General features: G+C 40.9%; 1 pseudogene; it reads left to right on the plus strand.

The window, feature by feature from the left end:
- The first annotated feature begins 327 nt into the window (after positions 1-327).
- LOC127666538 (60S ribosomal protein L15-like) lies at positions 328-968 on the plus strand (annotated as a pseudogene).
- Positions 969-17997: the final 17029 nt, after the last annotated feature.

Genomic DNA, 17997 nt, shown 5'->3' on the forward strand with positions numbered 1-17997 from the left:
TTGAAGACCCAGAAATGAACCCACACACCTATGGTCTTTGACAAAGGAGCTAAAACCACCCAGTGGAAAAAAGACAGCATTTTCAAAAAATGGTGCTGGTTCAATTGGCAGTCAGAATGTAGAAGAATGCAAATCTATCCATTCTTATCTCCTTGTACAAAGCTCAAGTCCAAGTGAATCAAGGACCTCCACATAAAACCAGATATACTGAATCTAATAGAAGAGAAAGTGGGGAAGAGCCTTGAACACATGGGCATAGCGGTAAATTCCTGAACAGAGCACCAATGGCTTATGCTCTAAGAGCAAGAATTGATAAATGGGGCTTCCTTTCCTCTGGCGGCAGCCATCAGGTGAGCCAAGATGGGTGCATACATATACATCCAGGAGCTATGGAGGAAGAAGCAGTCCGACGTGATGTGCTTTCTTCTGAGGGTCCACTACTGGCAATACTGCCAGCTCTCTGCAACGCACAGGGCTCCCTGCCTCACCCGGCTTGCTAAAGCACAAAGACTGGGTTACAAGGCTAAGCAAGGTTATGTCATTTACAGGATTCAGGTGAGCCGTGATGGTCGCAAATGCCCAGTTCCTAAGGGTGCAACTTACAGAAAGCCTGTCCACCGTGGTGTTAACCAGCTGAAATTTGCCAGAAGCCTTCAGTCTGTTGCTGAGGAGAGAGCTGAGCACCATCGTGGGGCTTTGAGAGTCCTGAATTCCTACTGGGTTGGTGAAGATTCCACATATAAATCTTTTGAAGTTATCCTCATTGATCCATTCCATAAAGCTATCAGAAGAAATCCTGACACCCAGTGGATCGCCAAATCAGTCCACAAGTACAGAGAGATGAGTGGGCTGACATCTGTTGGCCGAAAGAGCCGTGGCCTAGGAAAAGGCCACAAGTTCCACACTATTGTTCTCTCCGTGCAGCCTGGAGAAGATGCAATACTCTCCAGCTCCACCATTACCGCTAATACACATGATATTTGTATAATTCATATCCAATAAACAATTTAGGACAGTAACAAAAAAAAAAAGAATTGACAAATGGGACCTCATAAAATTACAAAGCTTCTGTAAGGCAAAGGACACTGTCAATAGGACAAAATGGCAACCAACGAATTGGGAAAAGATCTTTACCAATCCTACATCTGATAAAGGAATAATATCCAATATATACAAAGAAATCAAGTTAGACTCCAGAGAACCAAATAACTCTATTGAAAAATGGGGAACCTTTTTAGTTCAACATCCTTAGACATCGGGGAAATGCAAATCAAAACAACCCTGAGATTCCACCTCACACCAGTCAGAATGGTTAAGATCATAAACTCAGGTGACAGCAGATGCTGAAGACAATGTGGAGAAAAAGGAACGCTCTCCCATTGTTGATGGGACTGCAAGCTGTGAAGGCTTGATGCCCCAGTGTCTGGGAATGCCAGGAGGTGGAAGTGGGTGGGTAAATACCCTCATAAAAGCAGAGGGGGATGGGATAGGAGGTTTCTGTAGGGGGAGAGACTAGGAAAGGGGATAATATTTGAAATGTAAATAAAGAAAATATCAGAGAGAGAGAAAGAGAGAGAGAGAGAGAGAGAGGAGCGCAGGCATCTAAGGACTAATAATAAAATAAGATAACTCAAAATAAACTACCCAGAATAGGAAAAAGCAAAGAAACTGAAGAAAACAAGTCAAAGAAAAAGCACAAGAAACACCTATAGACACAGAGCAAGTGTATTGTTTCAGAAAGGAACAACCAGGTGCACCATGTAAAATCTCAAAGCAAAACCCAGCATCCCGCAAAACGGCAGCACAGTGCCCAGCACCTGAAATGCACCCATCTTCTAGCTACAAAAAAAAAGGCATCCCCATGCTTTCTCCAGCTCTTCCACTGCAGCACACACACTTTGTCTTGTGGGTTCAGGCCAGCCCTGCTCCATACGTGTAGCTGCCCAGCTCAAACCCTCATGATTCTGCTATCTCTGGTATGCTGGAGTCTCACTGCAACTGTGGTTGCAGTTTTGCCAATGGCCTCTCTTGGTCTGTCTTCTGAACCTCATACACAGTGCAAACCCCCACTGTTCTCCATGGCCCATCCATGCCTTCAAAGCCAGAGCCATGTTGGTAGAGTCTTACATAACAACTGGTAAAGTTGTTCTGTGAACTTGGTATGTAGCTTTGGCCCTGCACTGGACATAGTGCCTATTACTAACCCTGGGGAAATGCTTCCCATTTGTTAATCACAGATGGCTTTCCAGCTCCAGCTACCCAGCATCCGCTGTCCCAGTAAAACAAAGATTTCACTTCAAAGGAGTTTTAATCCAGAACATTGCACAAACAGCATTGATAAAGTCTTTGCATCCCTAAAACATCACATGCCTGGCATCAGTTATCTGCACATCTCTCAACATTCACATATTCCAAGCTCTTCCAGAACAGCCATCCCCATCTAGCATCAAGCTCTGAGCACTCAATAGCTTCACCAGCTCAAAAGTCCAAACTTATTCTACAGTCTTTCCAAAGACAGCATGGTTAGGTCTATCACAGGAACAGCCCTATGTTTTAGGGAGCAATTTCTCTCCTACTTTGCTTTTTTGTTGCTGTAAGAAATACCATTACCAGGGTAGTAAACCAGATGTAAAGTGAATAAGTAAATTAGTGGAGGGAAAAAAAGAAATACCATAACCAAAAGTGACTTAGGTGGGAGAGGGAGTATTTCAGCTTGCAGGCTACAGTCCATCACCACAGGAAGTCAAGGCAAGAACCCAGAGAAAGGAACTAAAGCAGAGACCATGGAGGAACACAGCTTACTGGCTTCCCCCAGGCTTATGTTTAGCTATATGTGTTGCTGCCCACAGCAACACGTGAACCAGATAGCTGAAAAAGAGCCCTGGGGATGTATGGGAAGGCGACGAAAGAGAACTGAGTCAGGACGACGTTTGTCGATAGAAACTGAGACTTTAAAAAATGTTAGTAAATATATAGCTTGGAAGGACCCCCCTCCTCCCAGGCTTCGAGGTGAAGCTTGGAGAACTCGCTGGTTCCAATCTCAGCAGGTCGCCTGCTCAATCTCAGGTCGCCTGCTGAGAGTTCAGGGTACTTCAAGTCTAGCAGATCTGGAACACTTCCCAGCTTCCAGGTGAGAGCAGCGAGCTGTATTGTTCTCTAAAGAACAAAAGCCAGGAATTTCGCAGGCTGGGAACTGATTATCAGAGCAGAGGCTGGAAATCCCAGCTCAGACGCTGGAGGGGGGAAGGGACATATATGCCTCATACTAGCCTAGGAATGGTACAACCCGCAGTGGGCTATGCAATCCTACATCAATTATCAGTCCAGAAACTGCTCCATAGGACAATACAACGGTAATAGTATTTCAATTAATGCCCTCTCTTTCCAGGCGTGTCAAGTTGACCAACAAAATTCGCTATCAAAATCTCTATAAAGGAGGATAGGAAAGAACACCTGCTGTAACAAAATGGAGCACTCAGTGACTTCTCTTAAACAATTTTGCCTTGTTTCCTAACATTACTCACAATGCCTTTTGGTAAAGTATTTATCAAAAAGCACATCATTCTTAAGTACTTTTGCCTTGTGTTTCCCATAAATAATTGATACCTTGCCTGTCCATTTGGAATCATTACTCAGAATTGACTCGACTTCAATGGGTCATGTCTCCTTCCCTCAATATTCTTTTACATGATTACATATGCAAGAATATATGTTATCCAAGTAGATTATAAATACATGAGAAGCAGAATATAGCTGATTTCAATAACCTCCTTCAATACTGAATAAATCACCAAAGAGAGCCCAGTACTGATTAAAGGTAAAAACCGCCACATTAACAAAACCATGTTGGACCGCAGAGCTGCGGCAGGGGAATGGAGACAGTTGCCTTAATTGCTGCTCAGTCTTTGCCGTTTTGCCAATTTCGAATTAAGCTATTTGGCCAAATCCTTACTATTAAGACTTTCATATGGTGTGCCTATTCCACATCCAGTTGTGGAATCAGATGAAGTTTTCTAACATGCAGAATTCTCACCAAGGAACTCAGAGAAGTATCTCAGAATGATCTTTTTCGGCTTCTGAGCCACACTTCCAGGGCAGTCTAGCCTAGACCTTTCTGCATGAACATTTTTAGAAAATGCAGCAGGAGAAAAGAGGTGTTTCAACTGGGAGAGGAGTGTCTAGATGAGGAATGAATGGCACATTGCAGCCACCACTCCCCAGATCGATTTAGAGGAGTAGCTCTCCTCCTAGGCTGCATGTAATTCTCAAGCAGAATGCACCAAGAATGTGTTATATTGAAATAAGTACAGTCCAGATGTCCTGGCTGTGTCTCCCTCCTATAAGAGGGTGTCCTGTAATACTAATCCTATCCATTCCATGTTTTGGAGTGCAAAACCCCAAGCAGAGTACCTCCAAAGTCCCTCACCTTCCCTGTGCGAGGAAGGCATGCAAAGAAGACTCTCTGCCCTGCGCTTCTGTCTTGAGCCTATAGATGCTGCCACGGTTTTGGAGATTCTGTTTATTCCCCCTACGTGTATGTCAGCAACAATGTTGCTTTACCTTGTACCAGTGTACTGATTAACTCAAGTAACATTTGTGCAAAACCTTCTGCCAAAGAATGTTGGCAAAAAGTACCAAACTGTCTAAGACTCTTCCCTTGAGACTGGCAACTGGCACTTGATGTTCCCCTCCTAGGCGCAGAGATCAGCAAGATTCTACCTGAGGAGTTCTCTGAACTAGAGGAAAAGCAGCTACTGATACTCATTACTTGCCAATACAATTGGGAGGAGACAGAAAAAAGGAGAGAGTGAAGAAAAGGGAGAAGGGGTGGGGGGAGAAGGAGGAAGCATCTTTGGCTGTTGCCCCTTTTCCAATCACAAATATGAAACTTTCCATATAATTTTAATTGACACTCAACTCTGAATCTATGAAATATCAGAAGAAATTATTTTAAAGTAAAAGCAGCCACTGCCTGTCAAACCAATTGCAGTATGGAATTACAGAGAGGCAGGGGCACTAACGACCGATCTGGTTCTTACCAGTTTCCATTCAGAAAATACCTCCATTTCCAAAGAAAGAAGAAGCTGGCGTCACAAAGGACCCAGCTCCATATTACAGTCTCTTTAAGACATTAGTTTGTGTTTGTTGTTATGATTAGTGTGCTCACGTGGGAAGGTATTTCATTGATTCAACATCACAGCTCCTCGCTTTAGAAGAGACTGGCTTGTTTTGTAGGCTTAGCTAGAGAACCAGCAGATAAAAGTTCATTGCGCAAACACTACAGCCCTGATACTTTCCACTGCCTTAATCCCTCATTGTCAACCCATGGTTAATATAAACCTGAGAGTCCTGAGAGAAACAGAAAATCCCCAACAGGATTATTACCTAACAATAGGAGCAAACAGGAAAACACACGGAGTTCATCTCGGTAAGTTTCAACTCCCTGGCCATTTGGCTCCAACAAACAAATTAAGCAATTATAAAAATAACATCTGCATGACATCAGTGTACTTCCTCTGATGGCCAAGCTACCTGACTTTAGTAAATGAGTGCTGGGAGGGATTATGGATGAGTTCAATAACCACAAAACAGTAACGGCGGCTTTGCTCAATAATTAGCTGAAATACTTCTTACTTTATTAATAGGTCCAACTTATTGGTTTCTGAAGACCATGATACATTTTTACAAAAGTTGGCACCATAAATAAGAACATGGCCCCCTGCTTGTGTCTGTGGGATGGCACTACTTGTAAAAGGAGGAATGATTAAAGTACAACACATTGGCTTTGTATTTACTTTTAAATGCCTAGATAGATAGATAGATAGATAGATAGATAGATAGATAGATAGATAGATAGATAGATGTGGAGAAAGAACACAACATCAGAGACTCAGTTAATTTCAGGGAAGGTTCTATAAATGATATTTAGTTACATTTGACTTCCTGCCTAGAAATCCTACTGTAGGGATATTTTACTTTAAAGAATGAACCTTATCAAAACATCATGAGGATCTGATCTCAGCATTTCTGAAACCTCAAACAAGAAAAAATAAACGAACAGCAGCAACTAAACAACAAGTTCTGAATGCTACAGCTATTACAAAGGCTGATTGAATAAACTGTGGGCACAGGCAGCAAAGGGGCCAGCAAGGAAGACAGAAGGAACCACAGACACAAAAAGCTCTCCAAAGCTTGCTTACAAACAACCATGGCATAGAACATGTTCTGGGACCCTTGAGAAGTAGAATAAGAGAAAACAAGGAGCACCAGTTTGTTTAAACAATTTATCCTAGTAACATAGAGCAATTTTAAAATTATCATAAGCTTTACAAACTTGTGAGAGGTGATACTTTGTGTGTCCAGACACCTGGTCACAGTCACTCATACAAGGTACAGATTTAATCATTTTCCTCTGATTAAATTTATTTTTAATTTTTATTAGCACATTAAAAAAAGTTTGGGTTGATGAAGTCCACATGTCATTTGAAAACATATATCCATATATATATATATTTGAATGCATATATATCACAATAGAGTAAAATATACCTCTTACTTCAAACACAAATCATTTTCTGTGTGTCAGGAGCATGTAAAAATCTCTTCTGCCCACTATCGAACTATTCCATGTTTGTCATAAATGAGCACTAGAAAGTGCTAGAAACCCTTCCCTCTGTGTCCTGCTCCCCAACACTCACTTGATAACACTCTCCAGGAGAGTTATAATCCTGTAACTTTCTATCTACTCTATTGCTTTGTGTGTATATAATTTTATTCACTTGGTTTAAACTCCATTTTTAAGACATACACAATGAATTTGAGGCTATCACTGTCTTCCTATTGATACCACACTGAACTTTTTAAAGTAATAATTTATGTGTGCATTTTATTTAACATAAAAATAAAAACAGGAAGTGTCTCTTTTTAGGCCTTTTCAATGTTTCTGTTTTTAATTATGCATGATGTAAATGTATGCTGTGTGTGGGTCTCTGCAGAGCCCAGAAGACACTGCATCTCTGTAGGTCTTTTACTGTGGGTGAGAATTTTTCAAGACAGAAATGCAGAGCATATTCCAAAGACAGTTAATTTCAAGACCTATTTTTAAAGGGACAGTCACAAAAATTAATATTCCGGAGAAGAAACAACTTTACCAATCAACTGAATGGTTTTCTTGGTGCTAACCCCAGACAGCGTGTTAAGTTTGATACTATCACATGTTGATCCAAGATCCATAAGTCCTTTGAACATACAGATGATGGCTTAGCTTTTACTTAATGGCTTCCAGTAGCACATATGCTCAGCTTCGAAAGCCACCTCCTCTCCTTTCAGCTACTTAGCCTTGCAGCCATAAAGGGAAAGCAAGGGAAGACACTGCAAATAAGTGGACTTGAGCATATTCCCATAAAATTTTATATTCGTAAGAAGCAGTGACTAAACCTAGGGCTCATAAACTGCAAATCTTTGCTAATACTGTTTTAATGCTCATTGTTTAAACAAACAAAAAAATTAGTAGTTCTCTTCAAGCTATGTTGAGAGGTAGCACCAGATCATATGATCCACAATGGGCTCAGTGATTGTAGCCAATGTAATTATGGGGGTGGCTGGCAGCCCAGAGTCTCAGCCCACAGTCTTCTCCACAGGCAGGAAAACATCTCTTCCATCGCAAGCACACCCAGTATGCATTGTGGCTCTCCTCTTAAACACAGGAGTCTGAATCTGAGTATTAGGAACACGTTTAGTATCTGTCCTCTGTCTCATGATGGGCTGCAAGTGGCCTCTGTGGGGGCTGGTGAAAAAGTCAATAAAACTTGGAACAGGAGCCCCAGTGAGATGTCTCAGCAAATGAAAACGCTTGCCACTAAGCCTGGATGCTGTATGGAGGAGAAGACACAAGTCCCACAAGTTGTCCTCCGCCTTGCAAAGGCACACCAGGCAAACATATACTCTTAACACACAAATACACACACAAACACACACACACAAACACACACACATAAACACACATACATACACACATAAACACACATACACACATACACACACATACACACATACACACACAAACGCACACACTAAACATATTTTTAAAGTTATCATTTATATGAATATATTATATATACATACATACACATATCTTACATTTATACATATATATGTGTGTACATACATATATACATGTGTGTGTGTGTATATATATATCTTATAGTCAAATAGAATTTCATAGCAATGGATTAAAACCAGAATTTAGGTGTAGGATATGAAAACCATAACAGAGCTAATCTATTGCTATAAAGATAGGTTTTCTTATAATTGAGATATAGGAAGGCCAACAGACCAAGATCTCTCTCTCCCTCTCTCCCTCTCTCTCTCTCTCTCTCTCTCTCTCTCACACACACACACACACACACACTCATTAAAAATAAAAAAAGGAAGACAGCCCTAAACATTCACAAAGGGGACAAAAAGAAACCTCAGAACTAACTGCATGAGAAAGAAAGATGATTCACTGATCCGAAGTAAGCCAAGAACAGACTTCGAGAGACATAGTCCTACTCTTAACTACTCTTGACAAGGATGAGTTTGAGAGCAGCGGGTGGGATAAGTATACGTAGGTGGTCTGGGAAGTGAGAAGTTTTATCCTCTGCCTGTTTTCAGAGTTGTGATTAGCGATAAGTGTAGCAAGTTCCCCTGCTAAAACTTTAGAATGAGTTCACTGTGCAATCTCAGAGGACATTGGACAAACAAACTACAATGCTAAATGTGTCCAGCAGATGTCGCTGGTACGCAAAGGAGAGCAGCCAAGGTGCGTTCTCTGCTGGACTTCAGCATAAAGCCACAGGAAAAACAATAGCCCACAATTCAGCTGGTCCTTCCATTCTAGGAATGTACCTGGTGGTCCAGTTTCTGAAGATTCAGAAATAAGCTACTTTTTTTCTAAACCGTGTGAGTCTACTCTATTTTCTTTCCACTACACTCAGCATCGTTACATTACTTATTCTGTAATTTTATATTTTGTTATTCTGCTTCATATAATCACCTAATTTTAGATATTTCCAGTCACTTGTCCTTTTATAGAATTTTCCTTAATTGCATAAGTATCCTTTCCCTTTTGTCTCCTGTTCTCCCCCACCCTCTCTTTTTATGATCTGTAGCGATGTCATTTCCCTTACCTTTGACCACCCGCCTTGTAACCTCTAAATACACATTACCCTGCCTTGTCCGAAGCCACACTAAAGATAATGTTTTCCCACCCAATCCACCTCCTTACTGACCCTGTACTGCTTACAAGGCCGTCTGTGGGCAAAGCACACACACACCTCTCTTGGGATCTGCAAGTTTAACAGATTGAGAATAGTTTGGGGTTATTTTTTCTATTTCCTTATTTTTTATTTATATGTATGAATGTTTTGTCCACATGTATATGTGCACTGCAGGCATGTGGTATCCATGGAAGGCAGAAGAAGAAGTTGAATCCTTTAGAAATGGAACTACAAATGGTTGTGAACTATCATGCAGATCCTTTGGAAAAGCACACACTACTCTTAACTTCTAAGCCATCTCTCCAACTCCCCAAACTAATTTTTCGGTGGCAATTTGCTCTTGGTCTGTTGGCCTTCCTATGTCTCAATTGTAAGAATACCTACCTTTTACAACAATGGATTATCTCTGTTATAGTTTTCATATTCTATAACTAAGTTCTGGTTTTAATCCATTGCTATGAAATTCTATTGGACTATAAAATCTACATAGTTGATTTTGTGTGTGTGTGTGTAAAGGCCTGTTACATACATAAAACATAAAATGTTACATAAAACATAAAATGTTGTCATTTTAATCTTAGATGTGTAAAAATTCGCAACTTTTAGTTCGAACCCACTAAGTGTCATTATGCATTCATTGCTTACGGTATCCACTTTACACAAGTAGTAATGGAATGCACAGTTGTTCAGAATCCTTGTGCCTTCATCTTGGATTGTGGGTTTGCATCATCTCTAACACATTTTGGCTCGGCTGCAATCTGCCCAACATCTCTGTCAACAACTGGTGTTCTCTCTTCGTCTTCACTAGACCTGGTTCACTTCCGGCCCTCTTTGAGTCTCTGATGTCTCTGAATCCCTTGGCTTAGATGTATCCATCGAACGCTTGAGTCTCATTTGTGAATAAAGCTGAAAATATTTTTCTTTCAACCATTAAGTTAGGTCCATTTGTTGAAAAGACTGGCTTGCTTGGTCTCTACTCTAAATGATTATTTAGTTATAACTCTATATTATATTTACTTTTTCTACATAAGCTGCCTCTTTACTTATTTATTTTAAAACAAAAATAACTTTCTCTGCCTGTTCAATGGCTATCTTTGTACTTTTTCACTTGTACCTTGACTCTGGCTTCCTTAGCTAGTCTATGACCATTTATGGTAGTGTTCTTTTGAGCATAACTAGTGACAGTATGTCAGTTCTTGAGTGTGTTCTACCTTGCCCTCCCTGTACCATTTTCCCATTTTCAGGTGTATGGTTTCTGATATTAAAAGCGTATAATGCTTCTATGTTGTTCTTTAATTCTCAACACCACTTTTACTTTAGCCTTAGCTCATCAATTAAAATGGTCAATATAAGGGCTGGAGAGGTCATCCAGATGTATTATTTGAGAAAGGAATCTATTTTCAATAAAAAGAAAAATAGAAATAAGCCCTCATTTCTTAAATGTTTACATTTTTTTCACCAACAGGCTTGACACGTCATGAAGAGCAGTGGTTCTCAACCTTCCTAATGTGTCCACACATACAATTCCTCATGTCCGTGGTGACCCCTAGCCATAAATTTATTTTGTTGCTACTTTATAACTGCAAGTTTGTCGCTGTTATGAATCGTAATATAAATAAGTGATATGTGATGTCTCTGGGGTCGCGACCCACAGGTTGAGAACCAGTGGTCTGAAGAGTATTTCCTTTGTTCCTGATGTTTATCTGCACATCCTGTAATGTCTATTCCCATCTTGCCTGACGTGCCTCTTTTGAGACAACTGATAGACCAATCTTATGAGAGATTCAAATATGTATTGGCCGGTGGTGTATTTATTAATTAGGCCTGGGGTCTGAGGGTCTTTTTTTCCCTTATCTTCACAGTGTAGTGATGTGACTGAACTCTGTCAATGGTTTGATTGTTCTGAGTCAGTTTTCACTGGAATTGAGAAGTCCTTCTGGTTGATCCGTTCTGTTTCTGGACGTGGCCCGGGTCTTGTACGCGGTATTTCTCTTTTGCGGCTGACCCGTCCAGCAGGTCCAGTTATTCCCAGGTCCCGAAGAGGCACTACCTGAGGGTCAAAAATGGGGGGAAGAGAGAAAGGAAGCCAAGCACGCTAACAAAGTCAGAGTCAGTCTGGGTTGTGTCATGGCTTCATTTAATGTCGGGGAGGTAAGTGGGTTTTAAGGCTTACAGAGAAGGAAATAACCTTCACACCAGACAAAGGAGGGAAGGGCAGAGACACCCCTAGGGGTCGAAGCAGGAAGCAAGCAAGGGAGGTCATCTGGTCATCTGGAGAGGACACCCAGAGTTAACGCAGGCAGGTACATTCCGTGGTTAGGGCAGGAACATCTTGTGGTATTCTCGGAATCTTCTCACACTGATAGCTCAAGGAGAAGGCTCTAGTTAATTGTTCTCATATTTTAGCAGCCACCACCTTAGGCCTATGAGTAAGCATAAGTCCGAATAGCTCAGGCTTCCCACATGCGGCTACTTCTGTGCCCTTTCCCGAGCTTTGAGCAGGCTAAATAGACCTTAATAGTTTGCCACAGTTAGTTTTCCACCCACCTAGCAGACCTGGCTTAGAGTCCGGTGCATGGCCTCGATGAATTTGCATTTCCCTACCAGAGCCTTGAGGAGCAGACTGCCCTCTGAGCTTGCTTTGCAACAGAATCCAGCTGAAACAAAGCAACAGAATCCAGCTGAAACAAAGCAACAGAATCCAGCTGAAACAAAGAATGGGTCTTTGCGGTTTGCCTATATAAAAGCAGAGCAGAAAATTTAACTTTGACCCTTGATCAGAAACCTTTGTGTTGGCGTCATTCTTCTCTCGCCCGCCCCTCCATTTTCTTTCCCAGCCTCCCTTGCAGTTCCCCGTGGCCGCTGGACAGCTACAACTCCTTCCTCCTTCCGCAGCTTCGCCATGTTTTCTGACCCTCCTTTCTCTCCTGGCTCACTATCAGACCGGCCTCTTTCACTTCATTCTTGTAGATTTCTATTCTCTTCGATGGTCTCTACTTTCATTGCATTCTCATTTGTTTTGTTTTCGGATGTTTGTTTGTTTGTTTGTTTGTTTTTCAAGACAGAGTTTTTCTGTACAGCCCTAGCAGTCCCGGAACTCACTATGAACTCAAAGAGATCCCCCTGCCTCTGCGTCCCCAGTGCTGGGCTTAAAGGAAGGCGTGTTACCACTACGCCCAGCTCACTTTCATTTCTTAAGGTCTTATAAATTTTTTTAATATCATGATTTTTCTCTTTTTCTTATTTTTTCCCCTTAATATTTTTCCCTCAAAGTCTTCCTAGTGTCTCATCGGAACTTTATAACTCAAGATTATCAACTTTTGATTATTACCACCAAAAATTGCTTGAGAATGTTCATAGCAAAACATTGGTTACACTATCAACCAGTGATGTGTACGGAGAAAGGAATTTCACTAGCTAAAATATTTATATTCTCATTTTTTATTTCTCCTTTGTAGAGCTTAAAACTATTTTCCCTCATATTTCGTGGACAGGACTAGTGACATGAGGTAGTTTTAAATTAAAGGATGACCTCTGTCCTCTGGCACTGAAGGAAAGTTGGGTCACTTTAGTTAACAATACTTGAGAACAGTTTTTTTGCTTGGTGCCCTATGATGTTTCTTTTTTCTTTTGTCATAATAAATGTCTACTTGTCTATAATAAACAAAATGTCTATTTGTTATAATAAATATTTGCCTTACTTCTTGTTTTGTCAATTCTGCTTCTGGTCTCTCCTTTTCAGGACAAGGCTGAATCTTCTCTTATTACCCCATGCTAGTCAGAAGCAGTACTTCCTAGGGCCCAAGCCTTTCATGTCTCTTCCCACTGAAGTACATTCAAGGCTTCACTTTTCATGTTAACACTTAACTTAATTTTAATTAATTAAAACAGTAATTTTATATCCCTATAGTATTTCCTCCTATCTTCAAATGAATTTTCTCAAGATGTCTAGAAGTTCTCTCTAATGAAGAATCCCCGCCCCCCAATGGCTCCTGAGAAATGCTCTTTTTCCACACAGAGATTTAAAGGGGCGAGGCCCACATCCACTGCTAAGACAGAAGTTCTGACGTCAGTGCAATTCTCGTGTTGCTCATACTCATTTGCATTGTTTTTCAGGGTCTGTGTGGGAAGTGGGATTTCGGTGGTTGCAGATACTTGGACACTCCGGAGTCAAGTCAAACCATTCAAAGGGTAATAATAGCTCTGTATCATCTGTGAAAGTGTAGCTATAAACAAATAACATCTTCAGACTTTATTTAAGATCCGTCGCAGCGTGGCACCTGCTCATTTCAGGGGATTCACCAAGTAACCCCCTCCATCTTTATAGCGGCAGGCCTCAGTCCCTAACAGATTTCACTTCTGCCTAATGGCTCAAAGCTCTGTGCCTTTGCTGTGCTATCTCTGAGGCCCAGATGCCCTCTCTCAACTTATTTACTGGTTTAAAATACCATTTTTTCCAGTAGGTCTTTGCCTTTGTCCGTAGTCTAAATGTCCACTTTGAAAGTTAGGAGAAAAATCAGGGCACGGTGGTTTCCCCGTCTTGAAATTGGAACCATTTAGATACATAGACTGTGCACAACATAAAAGCCAAAGAATATCATTTCCTTTCACAAGATAATTAGTATAGAAGGGATGAACGCAATTAAATCACTCATCTATGACTCATTAAAACTGGGCTCCCCCGCTTAACAGTTTGGAAGCATATGGCAACTTTTTCCTGGGCAAACACTGTAATTATCAACTTTCAGTTCCTGCAATATTTGATAATCTCCCAAAGAGGAAATTTAAAGACACGGACAATTTCGGTTTTTTAAAAGCCCTCATTTTTTTTCACAGCATGATGACTATTTTTCCATTCTTGATTGCCCGCCATGCAAGATGTAATTAGAAGGATATGAATTTCAAACTTTCAAACAGAGATATTCCTTTTAATAAGGCAAATCATTTGATGTTTTCTAGTTCACGGATTTCAGCGGTGAACTCCAGCCTCACATTCATATTTCAATGATGCCTAAACAACTATAGCAGAATAAAAGGAAAATATAAATTGAAGGAAGGACTCTAATTTGTGGACCGGCTAATCACTTCTGGAGAAACTATTTAATTTTATTCCTAGCCATTTTTAGAATGAGGAGACTGGTCTACACTTATTAAATTAGATGTAGAACTCCTCACAGTTCAAATGCTGTGGTGAACATATATTGTTGATGTGGTCGCTTCAAGTCGCTGAAGAATTTTGTAATGAAATCTTAAATCTAGCAATGGAACAACTGTTAATTGTTGATCTTCTCTAGTATTGCTGTGACTCTTTGCAAGCCCAAAAGACCACCAAGGAGCCGACTCCGATGCAATCGCATTACGGTCTCTATTTAAGCTGGAGCTTGGCCTCACTGCTGACCCTGATGCAGCAGGACAGGAGGGTGAACCCCAGAGCCCAGTGTCAAGCAAGCGTATATAGAAGCAACTGACCGAGTAAGGGGTTCTGAGCCTGGCACAAATCTGATTGGGGAGCTAGTATGGAATTTTGTTGCCCTTTAAAATAATTGACTGATGCTGGGAGTCAAACCATAAACTTAACTTCTGGTTTCCTCCTGATGGGTGGTTGCTATGGAGTGGCAGAAATGTAGGCAGGTTAGCGAGTAACCTGGAAACTGATGCTAGGTGTGCATGCCGGCTTGTTGGGAAGTAACCTGGAAACTGGTGTTAGGTGTACAGGCTTGTTGGTAGAGTTCAACCTTAGGTCAGGTTCTCTAAGACCGAGTCTGAACCTGGGATGGGGTTGGTCAGGTCTCTCAGTCCTGGCCCCTTTAAAAAAGAAAGAAAGGAAGGAAGGAGGGAGGGAAGGAAGGAGGAAAGGAGGGAGGGAGGGAGGGGGAGAAGAAAGAAAGAAAGAAAGAAAGAAAGAAAGAAAGAAAGAAAGAAAGAAAGAAAGAAAGAAAGAAAGAAAGAAAGAAAGAAAGAAAGAAAGAAAGAAAGAAAAAGAAAGAGGGAAAACACTGTTGCTTGGCATCCTCTGTGTCCCACTGACTAGTTAGAAGACGCTGTCCTGAACCCGTGACTTCACTGAAGTGAAGGGAAGTCATTTGACTTCCCTAGCACCTCTTGTCACATACCTGCACAATCAGCTGGCCTTACTGCGAAGACACCAAACACATGAAGGAATGACTGATTTCCAGCTTCGTTTTCTTCTCATGCTTTCTTTTTTCTCCTGTTTTCCCTGGGGCATGCATAATACAAACTTCATTTCTTTAGCCACACCCGAGAATATCTCTTCAGAAACAAAGCTTAACCATCATCCCCTTGCTGCAAACACCATACATTATTAAAGACATTTGAAAGGAGCACTTATCCTAGACAATTATAGGAAATAATCAAAATGTAAGCAGCATTTTAATATTATCTTTGGTTTTGGCATCAACCCTAAACTTTGTTATTAAAAAGCTATCCATCTATCTATATCTACCTATCTCCTCCCTCCTTCCCTTCCTCTGTCCCTCCCCCTCTCCCTTCCCATTTCTTTTATCTCACATTCTCTTGGAGAAATATTTATAACAAATGGTACCTTTTTAACATTTATTTATTTATTTATTTATCTATCCACTTTACATCCTGATCATAGCCCCCTCCCTTCTCTCCCCCAAGCCCCACTCTCACACACCGCTCCTCCATTCCCCCTCCAGTTTTCACCAACCTTATATCCATCAGAGGTCGAATATCTAAAATAGATAAAGACACCAACAAACCAATGACCCAATGAAAAAAATGCGTACAGAACTAAACAGAAAATTCACAACAGAAGAATGTGTAAAGGCTGAGAAGCACTCAAAGAAATGTTTAACATCCTTCATCACCAGGGAAATGCAAATCAAAGCTAGTCTGAGATGCCATCTGACACCCATCAGAATGGCTAAGCTCCAAATCTCAAGTTTGACAGCACATGCTGGCCAGGATGTGGAGCAAGGGGAACACACCTCCATTGCTGGTGGGAACACAAACTTGCACAACTACTTTGGAAAACGATTTGATGGTTTCTTAGAAAATTTGCCACGGACAGTCCCAGCCGGGAAGATTCAGATCCGAGGGAGAAATTTGGATTTCTGGAGAGAAACAGGTTCGGCGGTAACAAACAGAAACAACAACATACAGAGGCGGTTTGAATCTGAATGTATTTAGGAGCTCTAAAGTGAGGATTTTTATACACGAAGAGTTGGTATTACCATTTCAAAAGATGTATCCGGTAAAGCAGGCACAATTATCATAACCATTTGGCACAAGGAAATGCAAAATCAATCAGGTACAATGTTTCTCATGTAACAGATTCAGAGGATCAATTTACAGATGCCATCAAACTTCCTGATTAGAATACAGAGTCACTTATAGTTTACAGTAAACCTTCAAAGAGTTTGAAGTTTCTTATACCCCTGGGGTCTTAATAAGTTTTTGTGAGAAATTCTTATCTAACATTTAGCTTCTTGACTTATCAATGCTTTCCATACCAGAGTGTCAGAGCCACCCTCATCCACATACACACAACCGTATAAACCTGCATGTAGTTGGAAGGTTGTAATTATGTAAATGACTATAAGGCAAAGCTTGCAATTCTTAAAAAGGAGTTTGTGGTTAGTGACTCTACTTCAAAGAACAGATTATCAGTCGGACCATTAGGATATCCTTGTGAAGAGAGTAAAAAAGGAAATTTAGAGTAAACTGTGTTTGAGAACTACAGACTCAATCATCCTCCAACTGGAGAGTTCCCCAACCTCCCCAGGAGACTTTCTCACTTCGGAGTCAATTGCCTCAGCCTGTGGAACTTTTTGTCACACAGGAACTACTGGGGTTGGTGTAGCAAAAACTGGGAATAGTTCTACTCTTGGTCATATACCCAAAAGATTCCCTACCCACCACAAGGCATGTGCTCAACTGTGTTCATAGCAGCTTTATTCATAGTTAGTGGTATCTCAGTTAGGGTCATTATGGCTGTGATGAAACACCATAACCAAAAGGTTACAGCTTACACTTCCACATCACAGTTCATCAGCAAAGAACATCAGGACAGGAACTCAAGCAGGGCAGGAACCTCTAGGCAAGATCTGATGCAAAGGCCATAGAAGGGTATTAATTACTGGCTTCCCCCTCAGCCTACATTCTTACAGTGCTCAGGGCCACTCCCCAGGCCTGGCACCACCCTAGATGGCTGGGCCCTATCTATTGGTCACTAATTTAAAAGATGCCCTATAGCTTGCATTTTCTCAATAGATGTACCCTCCTCTGTAATGACTCTAGCTTGTATCAAGTTGACATAAAACCAGCCAGCACAAGTGGAAATTGTGTTTCTAAATCTAGTCCATATAGACTGCCTGGAGAGTATTGAACATGTCTTTCATAAGGTTAGGTCATGAACTGGGCAGCTCTAGACTGACTTCTCTTAAGATTTGTAACATACTGACCTGAACATGTGCTAACTAAGTCTGTGTAAGCTTTCTTTATATTAAAAAATACAGGCAAATTTTCCTTTTAATGAAATTTGATAAGAATCTCAGTGGAATAGGAGTATAAGAAGATTTCTGTGTTGTCAAGTGGCTTTGCAATCTTCTACAGATGGGAGATTAAGTGTATAAATCAGAAAATAACATCTTCGGGTGCAATATCTGATAATGTGGCTAATAACTGGGTGAGAGGTGTAGCTAAAAATCTATTAGACCATCTCCAGAGTGGTGTTAATAGAATGTAGTTTATG

This window comes from Apodemus sylvaticus, chromosome 16 (genome assembly GCF_947179515.1).
Source record: "Apodemus sylvaticus chromosome 16, mApoSyl1.1, whole genome shotgun sequence".
NCBI lineage: Eukaryota > Metazoa > Chordata > Mammalia > Rodentia > Muridae > Apodemus > Apodemus sylvaticus.